We start from the raw sequence: 13,379 nt of genomic DNA on the forward strand, positions 1-13,379 counted from the left end.
GTGGGTGCATAACACCTTCCCACCTTGTAACATAGCCTCCGAACTTAGATCAAGGGTTAGTAGATCAAATGCTTATCCTTGTAATTTTCAATTTTTAGATTGTAACTAGGAAATAAAGCCATGTACTTTTATTTTAGATTGTATCTAGGACTAAAGCCATGTAATTTTCCTATAATCAATGTAAATTCAATTGAAAATTAATAAAATGAGGAATTTTTCAATTTTGGTTTTCTTATTTATCCCAACAATTAAATAAGTTGCGACTCCATTGTAAAACCCTTAATCTAAAGGGGAAAATATAACTAGTCAAACCTTCATTTTGAGAGGCAATAACACGACTCCACCCATTCACGTGGGTTTGGCTCAACATTCTTATAAAAAGAGGCTAGGGGTGCGGTCTCTCACAAGTATGCATGTTGAAATCTGGTTACGAACACAATTGATATGCATAGTATTCTCTCATTGTAACGAAATTAGTTGTATTAGATCTGATTCAATCTACATCACTATACAAAATGCCAAGCCTAAAGCCATCCTTGTATTGAAACGCTTTAAGCATCGTACTACTATCAAATGTTAAAACATCAATGTAACACACACATATATTTAGCTCCATCTAGAGCTTTGGTGTGATTCCTAATTGACCAAGCCATCAGTTAAATCTAATGATTTTCTAATATAATTATGGATGCCAATTTCTAATTACCAATTTGTTACTACCCTATCTTTGTAGCTCACAGATAAATGTCTACTCATAAAAAAATAATTAGTATCTAAGAAAGTAAATATATTCAAATAATTTAAGATAAATATTTGAAGTGAATATTTTATATTAAAAATCTCAGTTAAATAAATTTAATTAAATAAGTATGTGGCTAATGTATTAGAAATTATAAAATTAAAAATTAAAAATTTTAAAATAGCACTCAAAATTTCAAAACCAAAACCAAAATTTAAAACTAATTTATCATCATGGGTTTAATATTTTTTAAATCTTAAGATTTCCCTCTCTCTCTCTCTCTCTCTCTCTCTCTCTCTCTCTCTCTCTCTTATATGTATTATCTTTGCATTTTTTTAAATTTTTTTTTTTGAAAAAAAGGCAATAATATATTTGACATAACAATACAATAAATACAACAATTAATATGTTTATTAAAGGCTTTGCTTTAATAATGCCAATCAATTCAAAAAACAAAAATGACAATTGTGAGATATAGAGTTAGGTTTAATAACTTTGTTAGAAGTCCAAAATTCCCCATAGCAGAAACTAAATTCTAAGAACTCATTAACCCAAAAAACATTCAGTGAGCTAAGCCAAATTCCAGCCCTAATGAACTATAAGTGCTAGCTCTGTTTCACTTGGATGAATTGGGCCATCATCATTCACCTGTAAAAACTATAGCACAGTAGCACTTGAAAAAGAAAATGATGACAAATACATATCTTCTCACATGCATTATTATTATTTTTTTTTTTGTCCATCTTGAACATGCCAACTACAAAGGTATACACAATAAGAACAAAATGGATTTTTTGGTGTGCTAAATGGATGATTGTTGTCCACATTTAAATGTAACCTCTGGAATGATAGAAGCTAATACAACCTTTTGAGCTCCATGTTTCAAAAATTGTTTTCTTTAGTAGAAGTGCACTTTTATTCATAATCCACTCAAACTATTTTTGCTAATCTATAACAATCACGAAAACTAAGGAGAACATATTCAATAATAATATAAGGTAAAATTCCAATGTATAAATACAAAGAAACAATATTTTAGTATCTATTGGAAGAAACACTCTAAATTAAATCTATGAAAAGTTGAAAACCACAAAAGAACCTAAAACAAAATTGGAAAAGAAAAATAAATTCATATTTTTTCTTTGCCAAGTTACACTTTGCTCAATCTTTTGTAATCTGAATTCTAAGAATGCCTCTTATAATCCTAGCCACCAAATCTCCTCCATAGAAGTTTCAAGCATGTAATGGTCATAAGCACTATAGTGTCAAGAAATTTTTTACAAAACTGACGTCCAAAGTTGAAGCACATACATGCTAGAGGAATTGCATCTAAAATCTCATCTTTAACTAATTTAAACGCATCAAGTAGTTTGGATATTTTCTGTTTTCTTAACTTTTTACATCAGAGAACAAAGGTAAAATTCCTTATTTTCACCAAGTATAGACATTTCCTTCACTTCAAATAGACTATTATTTCTGGTTTAATTTCTTGGTTCTTTTTTTTTAGGCAGGGAAAAGAACTTCTTAGTGTATGAACGATTCAACATAGTTCTCCAAATTTACCTAAGACACTATACACACACCATGTCCTCTATTCTTTAGTTTATTTCTTTCTTTTTGACCCTTTCCCATAAAAAATAAAAAATTTAGAATGCATAGTAGAAAGATGAACACATATCCATTTCTAAACAAACAACATTAAAAAGAAATTTCTCAAGTGGTACAAACTACTTTCTATTCTTCCCAAATAGCACTTAAATTACCATATCCAGAAATTGGGTTTTATTAAATACTCCAGAATATGTAAATAAAAAAATTCAAAACTCATTCAATAATTAATTATTTTCATTCATATACCAAAGCAACAATACCTGAATCACCTTCTAAAATATATGCCTTTTCCTGTTCTTCATGAGCAAAATTCCAGCAATGCAAAATAACTACCAGAAATATTAATCTCAGACCGTAACATCAATAGAAAGAGGGTAAACCCATAACTATACAATCTAAACTTTCAGTTTAGATTGAACTAAACTGAAAGTTTTATCTAAACTTTCAGATTTTAAACCATCCAAGTTGAAATTTGTCATCTTCATGAATTATTAAGTTTCATACTTGACAGGGAAAACTTAGCAAATCTGAATTTCAACTAAAAGTGAAAGGGTAAGAAGGTTTTTTAAAATAGCAGGAAATAATCATACAACCATATTAAATAAATATTCCCTTGATATGAAGTAACACAGTTTTTTAACAAAATCTTTGCTATTTCTTTGTTTGTTCCTACTTCCAATTTCACTTTGAAAAAAAATTGTCAATAAGTCTACACTAGCTTGAGCGATACTCCCAATGTTATGAAAACAAAAAAGTAGAGATGTTAATTTGAGACCGAAGTATCCAAATTAAAATACTAAACCTATCTATTTTTCAATAGGGGTGAAAGAAGAATCCTAGACATGGTAAAGGGAAAAAAAAAAGTTAGCATGTGATTTAAAAGTCAAAAAGTACATATTAAATAATCTTATTAAACATTTTTTGTTCAACGTTTTTTTAATCAAACATTAACAAATGATAAAGAGACAAATTTAAATAAAAGTAAAAAAGGGGAAATTAAGTTGTCCTGACCTTTCAACTCAATCCAGGAGATTTTCTTGAATAGTTATCGACAGTTTTATAAGCCATAGCAGAGATGATAAATCTACATTAGCACATGAGTAAAAAATTGTCATTGAAAATGCAAAATTACTGACAAACGGCAATGTAAATGAACATCTAAAAACTGAGATCCTATAAAACATGTGTTGCATGCTAGGTAATTAACTCTAATTATCTAAAATCCATGGAAAAACACGGCAGGTTTACTTGAAATAAACAGCAAGAAAATTGAGCGTTTGTTAAAGCCAAACTCAAGTTCAATAACACTAAAAAATAATTAATGCTCTATTTCATATATAAGTATTCAATAAAATAGAACATGATGGTAGGTCTGCTACTATCGCAACTGAAATCTTACAGTCACTCGGGGGGGGGGGGGGGGGGTTGTGTTGGGAATGCTAGAGATCACAAACCATATGAAAGAAATCTATTTTGAATATTGAAACCTTTATCTACAGAATCATCACTAACCGCAACTGAAATTCCCTTAAGAAAAATGTAAGTTTTGAAGTAGACTAAAATGTAAATTTAAAAGCCTCGAAATTTTTTTTTTTTTTTAAAACATTTAAACCAAAGAAAGCTCTAACAAACTAACATTTTTTTTTGCAAAGTAAAATCAATAAAAAAAGTTTGTAAGGAAGTTGATAACAGTGTCTAACAATCTGTTGGAAAGTGTATAACAATTAGTTAGTTATTAATCTATTTATTTATTATTCAAAAATGCAATAGTTAACCAAAAATCCCATAATTTTACTTTTTAAAAAATTATAAATTACTGTACACTTTGAACTTTCAAATTTTAAGCCATCCAAGTTGAAATTTGGTATATTCAACAAAAAGTGAAAGGGTGAAAAGGGTTTTTTAAAATGGTAGAAAATAATTATACAACCATATAAAATAAATAATCCTTTAATATGCAATAACACTATTTGTTTTAAAAAATCTGATAACCCAATATTGTCCATTAGAGTAAGTCCTTCATATACTGAATGTGATAGGCAAAGAATGTTCATTAGTTTAGATGACTATGATAATGATTAAATTGGACATAAGAAAAATGTTATCTTTTACCTTTAATGACTAATACAATTCAAAGAACATGAATTTGAAGAGAATAACAATAAACCCCCAAAAAATAAATCATACCAATAATATGTCTATAAGACATTTATCAAACAGGTATGATGTACAAAGTACATACCCTCTTTTTTTTTTCTTTTTTTTTTTTTAGTGATGATTGCAAACTCTCCAACATAAACACTACCTTACTGGATATCTAAAACCATATTGTATTTAAACTGGTATTATACTGTAGGAGGCATCATTAACGGAAGCCTAACTCAAATAACGAAATCTAAACCAATCCAACCAAGAAATTCAAACCCAAATCATATTCAAACCCCAGATATGTAAAACCAAAACAAAAAAAGCAAATACTTTACCAGTTATGGGGATACGGCCTGTCTCTCTTTGCTAGCGATTTCGACTAACCTTAACTGAACAATAGACCTAAATAAGATTAAAATAGAAAAAAAAATATCAGCACAACAGTCAATCCTACACTTATTTGATCCCCAGGATTTTGTTAAGATTAGTTACAGGAAACTGTTTTTACTTTGAAAAAAATTGTCAATAAGTCTAAACAATAAACCCATCTATTATGACCAAAGCATCCAAATTAAATTACCAAACTCTGTTTCAAAGCAATAAATTCAACTTGTCACTATTTAGAGAAAATTGGGAATCCAAAGGAACTTTTATTAGAAAGAAAAATAGAAAAGGAAATATTTCCAAATTAAAAAAGCCAGGCCCAATTGTCCACTGCCCTTCGCTCTTTGCCCTCTGCATCATGTGTGTGGGTTTTTGAGTTTGACTCGTGGTGATAGAGTCCTAAACCAAAACATGATGCAATTCCACGATAGTACACCCACCAATTAGCACTATTTTTGGCAGGGATAGAATGGAAAAAAAAATAAAAATCCAAGGGAAAAAAACAAAAACAATAAACCCATCTGTTTTTCAATAAGGGTGAAAGAAGAACCCTAGACAAATCGGCAAGGGAAATTTTAAAAATATATATATATACAGAAGGCTTTAAATTCAATTTTGAATTGTACAAGGAACCTCCCTACAGAAAATTTTAAAATGTTGCAATTATCTACATGAATAATTATGCATTTTTCTAAGTGCCGATGAGAAGTTCCATATGATATGTCATAGCAGTGTTAATTGAGTTCTTACAACTTAATAGCATAGTCTTTGGTTTGTTTTTAATGTTAGACAATGTTTATGAACTTCAAATTCTCTTTAGTGACAATACAATATGCTTTTTAGTAAAAATAGAGATTGGACCATCCAAAACCCCATGAACCATGGCTACCCCTTCCCTTTTTCTTGCCAGAAAACTCAAAGCAAAGTCCCCTTCCTGCTGGAACCCCATATACCGTCCGAAAATCTATGTTACCATTAGTAGGAGTACAAAGGGAATTATCTTAAACATATTCAAAGGGATTTTGAAGTGAAACTTGAATTAAAATATCCTAAACTGATTATCATAATACGCTATAGAGATTCTATATTAATTTGAAGAAGGCAATAAGACTTATAGCAAGAGAATGACTTTTCTATCACTAAAACCCTTTCCCATCTTTATTGCAATAGCTGCTGCTACATCAAATGAAATCCCTACCTAAAACAAACGTGCTCTCACATTCACCACATAATTTGAAAACCAAAAAGTCTAGCAAGTAGCAACTAAGAACTTTAGAAATTATGTGTTTAACCAATAAAAAGAGTAGGGAATTCTTTTAGTTGAGGAATGGAAAAGGGGCAACTATGGCTACCAAAACTTTTGAAATAAAACTTGAACATAATTAAATCAAGGACTTTAGCATAAAACTCCTTAAAAGCAAAGAAAATAATATTATTGATATTTCGATTCTAACAATATTTATTTAATATCATGGTGTTACCAGATGTGGTTGGTGTATTGGAATCTATTGGAGTCATTGAAATATTCACCTCCAACACACAAGTTTTTGCATAGTTGCATCATCAAATCTTTTACCTTGAAAAATTACAAAATCCATTCCTAAATCTCCTTCATATCAGGTTCTATTTTTTATGCTTTCTATTAGAAGAAGAGAGAGACTCGCCAAATTTTGTCATAAGCAAAAGAACTATTAGTGTATACTGCTGTAAAATAGATTGGTAAACAACCTATTGGGAAGATTTCCGTGACAACTACTTGAGTATCACCATAACCAATGAACCTATGGAACAATAATAGAGAATTAGGAATCAATAATCATAACAATTCATTTTGCAAGGAAAATATAAAGGATTTTTTTTTTTTTTGGCTAATAATACTTACAGTAACAGCATCTATTTCATTCCCTCCAATTTCTCCAACCATGAATATGGCTGTTTTAAGTTTCTCAACACTATCAAAAAAAAAAAAAAAAAAAAAAAAAAAAAATGTAAATAATAATTCTAACTTTGTATTAAAAGCTTAATTCAAATGATAGGCTCACCATCAGCATTGTGATAGATCCCATTGAAATATGTGGACATCCACTCTAATTGAACATTAAGAGCGCTTCTAGTAGCTAGCTGTGAAATATTCTTTTTTGCAAGAAATATGTCAGTTATATTTGTTGTTTATGCAATACAATAAAATTCTAGTTGTAAAATTATTACAATTATAGGTATGTAGTTTATACAGTACAATTAAATTTTAGTAATGGCATATTACAAACCTTAATGAAACTAACAACACCTTAAATCTGCCAGGTTTAAAATGGTCTCGAGGAATGTAAATGACACTAATAGAGTTACTGGTTAATAAGAGAAAGCATCGCTATTAGCTTAAACAAACTTTAATGTACTTATAAGTGGAGTATAAGATCTTTTATATACTTAGCAGTGATCAGCAGAATCACTTTCACACTTGCTAGAGAAGCCCTCAATTGGATGTGGATGCCCAAGATTGATGTACTAATCTAAATAGAAAAAATTTACACAAAATGTTGTTAACAATTGAAATTGCCAATTAGTTATATGTAATAGAAATTTTTAAGAACACTGGTAACAAACGTGCATAACATAATGAAACACATTCATTACAGAACAAATAAAATCAAAATTAAATTGCTGAAAACCAGAACAGGGCAGGAAGATGAAATTTGGGATTTGATGTATATACAGGGTTATATATAAAAAAGAAAGGAACCAAAATAGATTGAATTAGAAAGAGTGTGCACTCGTATTAGACTCCACACCACAAACTCACCTTTGCTGAACCTTGACAAACAAACATTTATCACCATCAAGACTTCTACCAACTTAAGCAAATATGAAACACACAACTTTCCCATATATTTTTATTTTAACAGAAAAACACATAAAACTAACAAAGCAAATCTGAAAGCAATATAGTATGTATTCAATCTCTCAACAATCATCTCCTTCTAGCCAAAACAAAGTTTGTTTTCCTAAACTCTGAACAAATAGAAGTCATGAAAAATAAACATTACCGCTATGCATGATAAAGCGATGCGTATATTTACCATTGCAAATAAACAATACCACTATTTGGATTGCATTTGATTCTACCTGGGTTTTACAATATTTTTGCAAATAATTTTTGAGGCTTTGGGAATGTCTTTTCTGTTAGGTTTTGAGTTTGTAATGTTTTGCAAACCATGACAAAAACTAAGTCTCATTGGTTTAGAATGATCTACATTGAAGTCCAAGACAAAAAAAAATCAAGTTCGGAATGAAATAAAAAAAAAAAAAAAAAAAAAAGAGTTACAATCTGTTTCATTCAATTGGTACTCGATCGATCAAAACACGCGTATCAGCAAAAATCAGCAAACGTAAAAAGGCTATAACTTATCTGTTTGAAGCCAAATCCAAGCCGTTTTTTCCAATATTCAAAGGACATTATAAGCTAACCCTAGAGAGGGTTTTTAGAGTTTTTTTTTAGAGATATTAGAGTTCATCTTGTGCCTCTTTTGTAGATCTATGGTTTTGTACCCAAGAACTCTCTAACGTCTTCTATCGGTGTTATTCCTTGAAAAATCTCAAGATCCAGTGTTGTAGAAGTTTCTGCATACAAGATCAATATTTAAGGAGATCCAAAACCTTTGAGTGGAGTCTCAAAGTCACAAGCAGGTGAGCTTGTATTGTTGCAAAGGCCAAGGAAAGAAGTAGTCCATGGACTTAGAGCTATCATGGGGTCGTGGTAGTAAGTTTTCTACTCGAGGTAGCAATAGAATGTTAGTGGTATAAGTTCTATTGTACAAACTTCAATTCTTTCATAGTAGATTTGCTTTTTACCCTGAGGATAGCTAGGTTAAATCATCCCTAGGTTTTTTACTAGTTTGGTTTTTCTGGGTTATCATATCATTGTGTTCTTTATATTTCCACTGCTTTGCATGATATGATTGTTTTGTTTTAATCTAGATCTGAATAATAAACCTAAGTAATCACCTGGCTAAATATCTAGGTTAATCAACTTGTGTTTTAAGGGGTCTAAAAACGTACATTTTCTATTAATGTACTCCTATTTGGTAAGGCATTTCTTGTATTCATTCTCAAAAAATAGTTTTGTTAACTCTCATAGTTAGTCTCAAATGCGACTCAAATGCATGGGCCTAGTCACACCATACTAAACCACATCCATTATAGCAAAGTAGGCACATAAGGTATATAGAGTCAATCCTCTTAAGAGTGGATAATACACAGTTATGGTGCATGATTAGAATACATCCTACTCACATAATCATGATGCCACATTTGAAGAGGAATTTTTTATTTTTATTTTTTCATTTTTGTATGATACCTAAGATTGTACCATGTGTAATACCCATTGTCTGAAGTTAATACCTGATTCTTCAAAAGAATGATAGATTGAACAAATTGAAAAGCATCCCCCAAAGAGATCCATGTTACTTCTTCTAAAAGACCTAGAAAAGGAAAAACCCAAATTTATTGCTCTGTTTTGATCTTTAAAGTATCCAAAAGAGACTGGAACTCACTACTTTCATTCCATTCATCTGAGTTTTAACTAGAAACCATAAATAGATACCCACACATCAATTTAACCAAATACCCAAAATGAAACAAAACAAAAATAATAATAATAATAACTCAGACACCTTAATCAGAAATATAACCTAAAAAGTCAATAAAAACAATCTAGCAATTATTAAAACCTGATCTAATTTAACAAATACCAAAAAAAAAAAAAAAATCTAACTTAGACACCTTAATTAGAAATATAACCCATAAAGTCAAATAAAAAACAATTCAGCAAAATTATAAAAACCTGATCTAATTTAATGTATAAATTGAAAAGCAAAGAGAAAAACTAACCGGTAGTAGTTCTGGTAGCAGTTCAGACCGAATCTCTCTCTCTCTCTCTCTCTCTCTCTCTCTCTCTATTGTTCTCTTTCTCGGTTCTCCTTGTATTTCTGCAACGTATCTCTCTCTCAACTGTATTTTGGTAGGACAACCTAAAGTAAGTATCAATGCAACATTCAATTCTATACTTATTTAATCCCAAAGATTTCATTAAGATTAGAAACAGAAGTACCCAAACTAAAATCAATATTTTTAGTAATTTCTGTATTCTAAAAAAAAAAAAAACAAAAGCAAATATATAAAATTGAGAAAACAAACATTTTGATAGAGAATCCAAAAACCCATAACAAAAACGAATCAAAACTAAACCTACCAAAAAAAAAATCAATTAAAAGTAACGTTTTATACCCAAGCCTACAAAATTGAGAAAAAAATGTACCATTGTCGATGTCGATTCTGGCGATCTGATGGTCTGAATCTAGAAATAGAACAGACAATGGTGGGGAAAATAATGGTGATGGCTAGCCTTAGATATTTCTCTCTTCACTGGTAAGAAGTTCCAAAAAATTCAATGCATACCTTCCGAATATAGAGTGAAGGGGATTGTTTACAGTTCGGTGAATGGTTCCAAGAAATCTGCTCTCTTTCCCGTACAATGGACAGCCTTATATATTTCTGCGTTTCAAAGCCATGGGCCAAACTAATCAAAGCCTAGATTCATCAATACCCACTTCAAGTGCTCCATCAACAGCAACACTCTTGACCGCTAATCTGCTTAATATATCACTTGCAATGAAATTGATCGGAATATTTTGTGATAGTATGAATTTTCTTTGCAACGAAGAAGTCATAGAGTTAGGGATGTACTACTTTGTTATAAATATGTGCTCTAGAATAGTTTTTTTGAATGGAGTTTTTTTTTAATCAGATTAAACGGAGGCTTAGTGATAGGAGAAAGGCCTCATCGCCTCTCTCTCTCTCTCTCTCTGCATAGTATTTTACCTGGTTAATTTTTTTTATTTATAAAGAGGCTTTTAAACAGTGCTGTGGCATTGCCAAACAACATAATTTATTGTTTTTTAAGTTATACTGTCTGAATTTTAGATGGGCTTTTTCCTACATAGAAGCATCTCTTAATTGCAGGAAAATGCTTATACTTTTATATATAGACTATTANCATGTTACTTCTTCTAAAAGACCTAGATAAGGAAAAGACCCAAATTTATTGCTCTGTTTTGATCTTTAAAGTATCCAAAAGAGACTGGAACTCACTACTTTCATTCCATTCATCTGAGTTTTAACTAGAAACCATAAATAGATACCCACACATCAATTTAACCAAATACCCAAAATGAAACAACAAAAATAATAATAATAATAACTCAGACACCTTAATCAGAAATATAACCTAAAAAGTCAAATTAAAAACAATCTAGCAATATTAAAACCTGATCTAATTTAACAAATACCAAAAAAAAAAAAAAAATCTAACTTAGACACCTTAATTAGAAATATAACCCATAAAGTCAAATAAAAAACAATTCAGCAAAATTATAAAAACCTGATCTAATTTAATGTATAAATTGAAAAGCAAAGAGAAAAACTAACCGGTAGTAGTTCTGGTAGCAGTTCAGACCGAATCTCTCTCTCTCTCTCTCTCTCTCTCTCTCTCTCTATTGTTCTCTTTCTCGGTTCTCCTTGTATTTCTGCAACGTATCTCTCTCTCAACTGTATTTTGGTAGGACAACCTAAAGTAAGTATCAATGCAACATTCAATTCTATACTTATTTAATCCCAAAGATTTCATTAAGATTAGAAACAGAAGTACCCAAACTAAAATCAATATTTTTAGTAATTTCTGTATTCTAAAAAAAAAAAAAACAAAAGCAAATATATAAAATTGAGAAAACAAACATTTTGATAGAGAATCCAAAAACCCATAACAAAAACGAATCAAAACTAAACCTACCAAAAAAAAAATCAATTAAAAGTAACGTTTTATACCCAAGCCTACAAAATTGAGAAAAAAATGTACCATTGTCGATGTCGATTCTGGCGATCTGATGGTCTGAATCTAGAAATAGAACAGACAATGGTGGGGAAAATAATGGTGATGGCTAGCCTTAGATATTTCTCTCTTCACTGGTAAGAAGTTCCAAAAAATTCAATGCATACCTTCCGAATATAGAGTGAAGGGGATTGTTTTACAGTTCGGTGAATGGTTCCAAGAAATCTGCTCTCTTTCCCCGTACAATGGACAGCCTTATATATTTCTGCGTTTCAAAGCCATGGGCCAAACTAATCAAAGCCTAGATTCATCAATACCCACTTCAAGTGCTCCATCAACAGCAACACTCTTGACCGCTAATCTGCTTAATATATCAACTTGCAATGAAATTGATCGGAATATTTTGTGATAGTATGAATTTTCTTTGCAACGAAGAAGTATAGAGTTAGGATGTACTACTTTGTTATAAATATGTGCTCTAGAATAGTTTTTTTGAATGGAGTTTTTTTTTAATCAGATTAAACGGAGGCTTAGTGATAGGAGAAAGGCCTCATCGCCTCTCTCTCTCTCTCTCTCTGCATAGTATTTTACTGGTTAATTTTTTTTATTTATAAAGAGGCTTTTAAACAGTGCTGTGGCATTGCCAAACAACATAATTTATTGTTTTTTAAGTTATACTGTCTGAATTTTAGATGGGCTTTTTCCTACATAGAAGCATCTCCTTAATTGCAGGAAAATGCTTATACTTTTATATATAGTATTTGACTATATCCCAAGACTTTATTATATATGCAACCCCTTCATAAAATATTCGTAGTATTAAAAGTCTTGAATGAGACTGCCACTTTGAAAATTACTACATTTTAATCCTTGAGTACACTGTTTAATCTATAAGTTATTTATCATATATTTATGAAATCCAATTTCATAAATATATACTTTAGTAACTCCTTACTAAAGTGGTTAGGACTAACACTTTGAATAACCAAACTCATTAAACTTACTCAAGGAATATTTTATATCTCTATTAAGAGATTATGAATTCCATCTTGAGAATATATGTTCTATCAACACTAAATGTGGCTGCCCAACATACTAAGGTTTTGATCGTGACTTTAGATCTCACTCCTGATATATCAAAGCAACCTACACCTTCATGATCATGTCCATTATTCTCTCAAGATTAAGAGTTCATGCAAATAGAAGTTGTGAGATTTATTATTCATTTAACAGTTGTTAGGTGAATAATAAATCTCACAGCGATCCAGTTCAATATGTCTTAACTCTTAAAACATATCAACATATCAACTAGAAGTCTCCACTTCCATGATCAAGACAAACCATCTTAGTTGATATGTTATAGTCTTCACAAATAAAATGCCCAATTTCATCACCGACTACGAACCAAAATTTTGAGTTTACAAAGAACTTGTGATCTATATCTTCTGTAACTAAATCACATAAATCACATACTATGTATCTCATGGACTATATGATAATGTCTAAATATTCATATTACCATTATTTTAGATAATAATAAAACAACTTTATTAATCATAAAATTAAATCATACATAGCATCATACAATAGGATTTAAGAGCACTAATCCTAACG

General features: G+C 30.4%; 1 long non-coding RNA gene across 15 annotated transcripts; it reads right to left on the bottom strand.

The window, feature by feature from the left end:
* Positions 1-1,108: 1,108 nt before the first annotated feature.
* On the bottom strand, positions 1,109-10,388 carry LOC112038747 (uncharacterized). 15 transcript variants are annotated; one of them, XR_010626184.1, is made up of 9 exons: positions 10,197-10,330; positions 9,770-9,889; positions 7,310-9,360; positions 7,150-7,227; positions 6,925-7,015; positions 6,765-6,834; positions 6,611-6,663; positions 4,834-4,900; positions 1,109-3,434 (listed from the first exon to the last, which is right to left on the bottom strand). It is a non-coding gene; the product is annotated as an uncharacterized LOC112038747 (long non-coding RNA). The 15 variants fall into 15 exon arrangements; XR_010626183.1 differs by having other exon boundaries at positions 1,109-1,387; positions 2,611-2,679; positions 3,362-3,434; positions 6,925-9,360; XR_010626185.1 differs by having other exon boundaries at positions 6,925-7,227; positions 7,310-7,392.
* Positions 10,389-13,379: the final 2,991 nt, after the last annotated feature.

The sequence above is a fragment of the Quercus suber genome, unplaced genomic scaffold (genome assembly GCF_002906115.3).
Source record: "Quercus suber isolate HL8 unplaced genomic scaffold, Cork oak 2.0 scaffold_705, whole genome shotgun sequence".
Taxonomy (NCBI): domain Eukaryota; kingdom Viridiplantae; phylum Streptophyta; class Magnoliopsida; order Fagales; family Fagaceae; genus Quercus; species Quercus suber.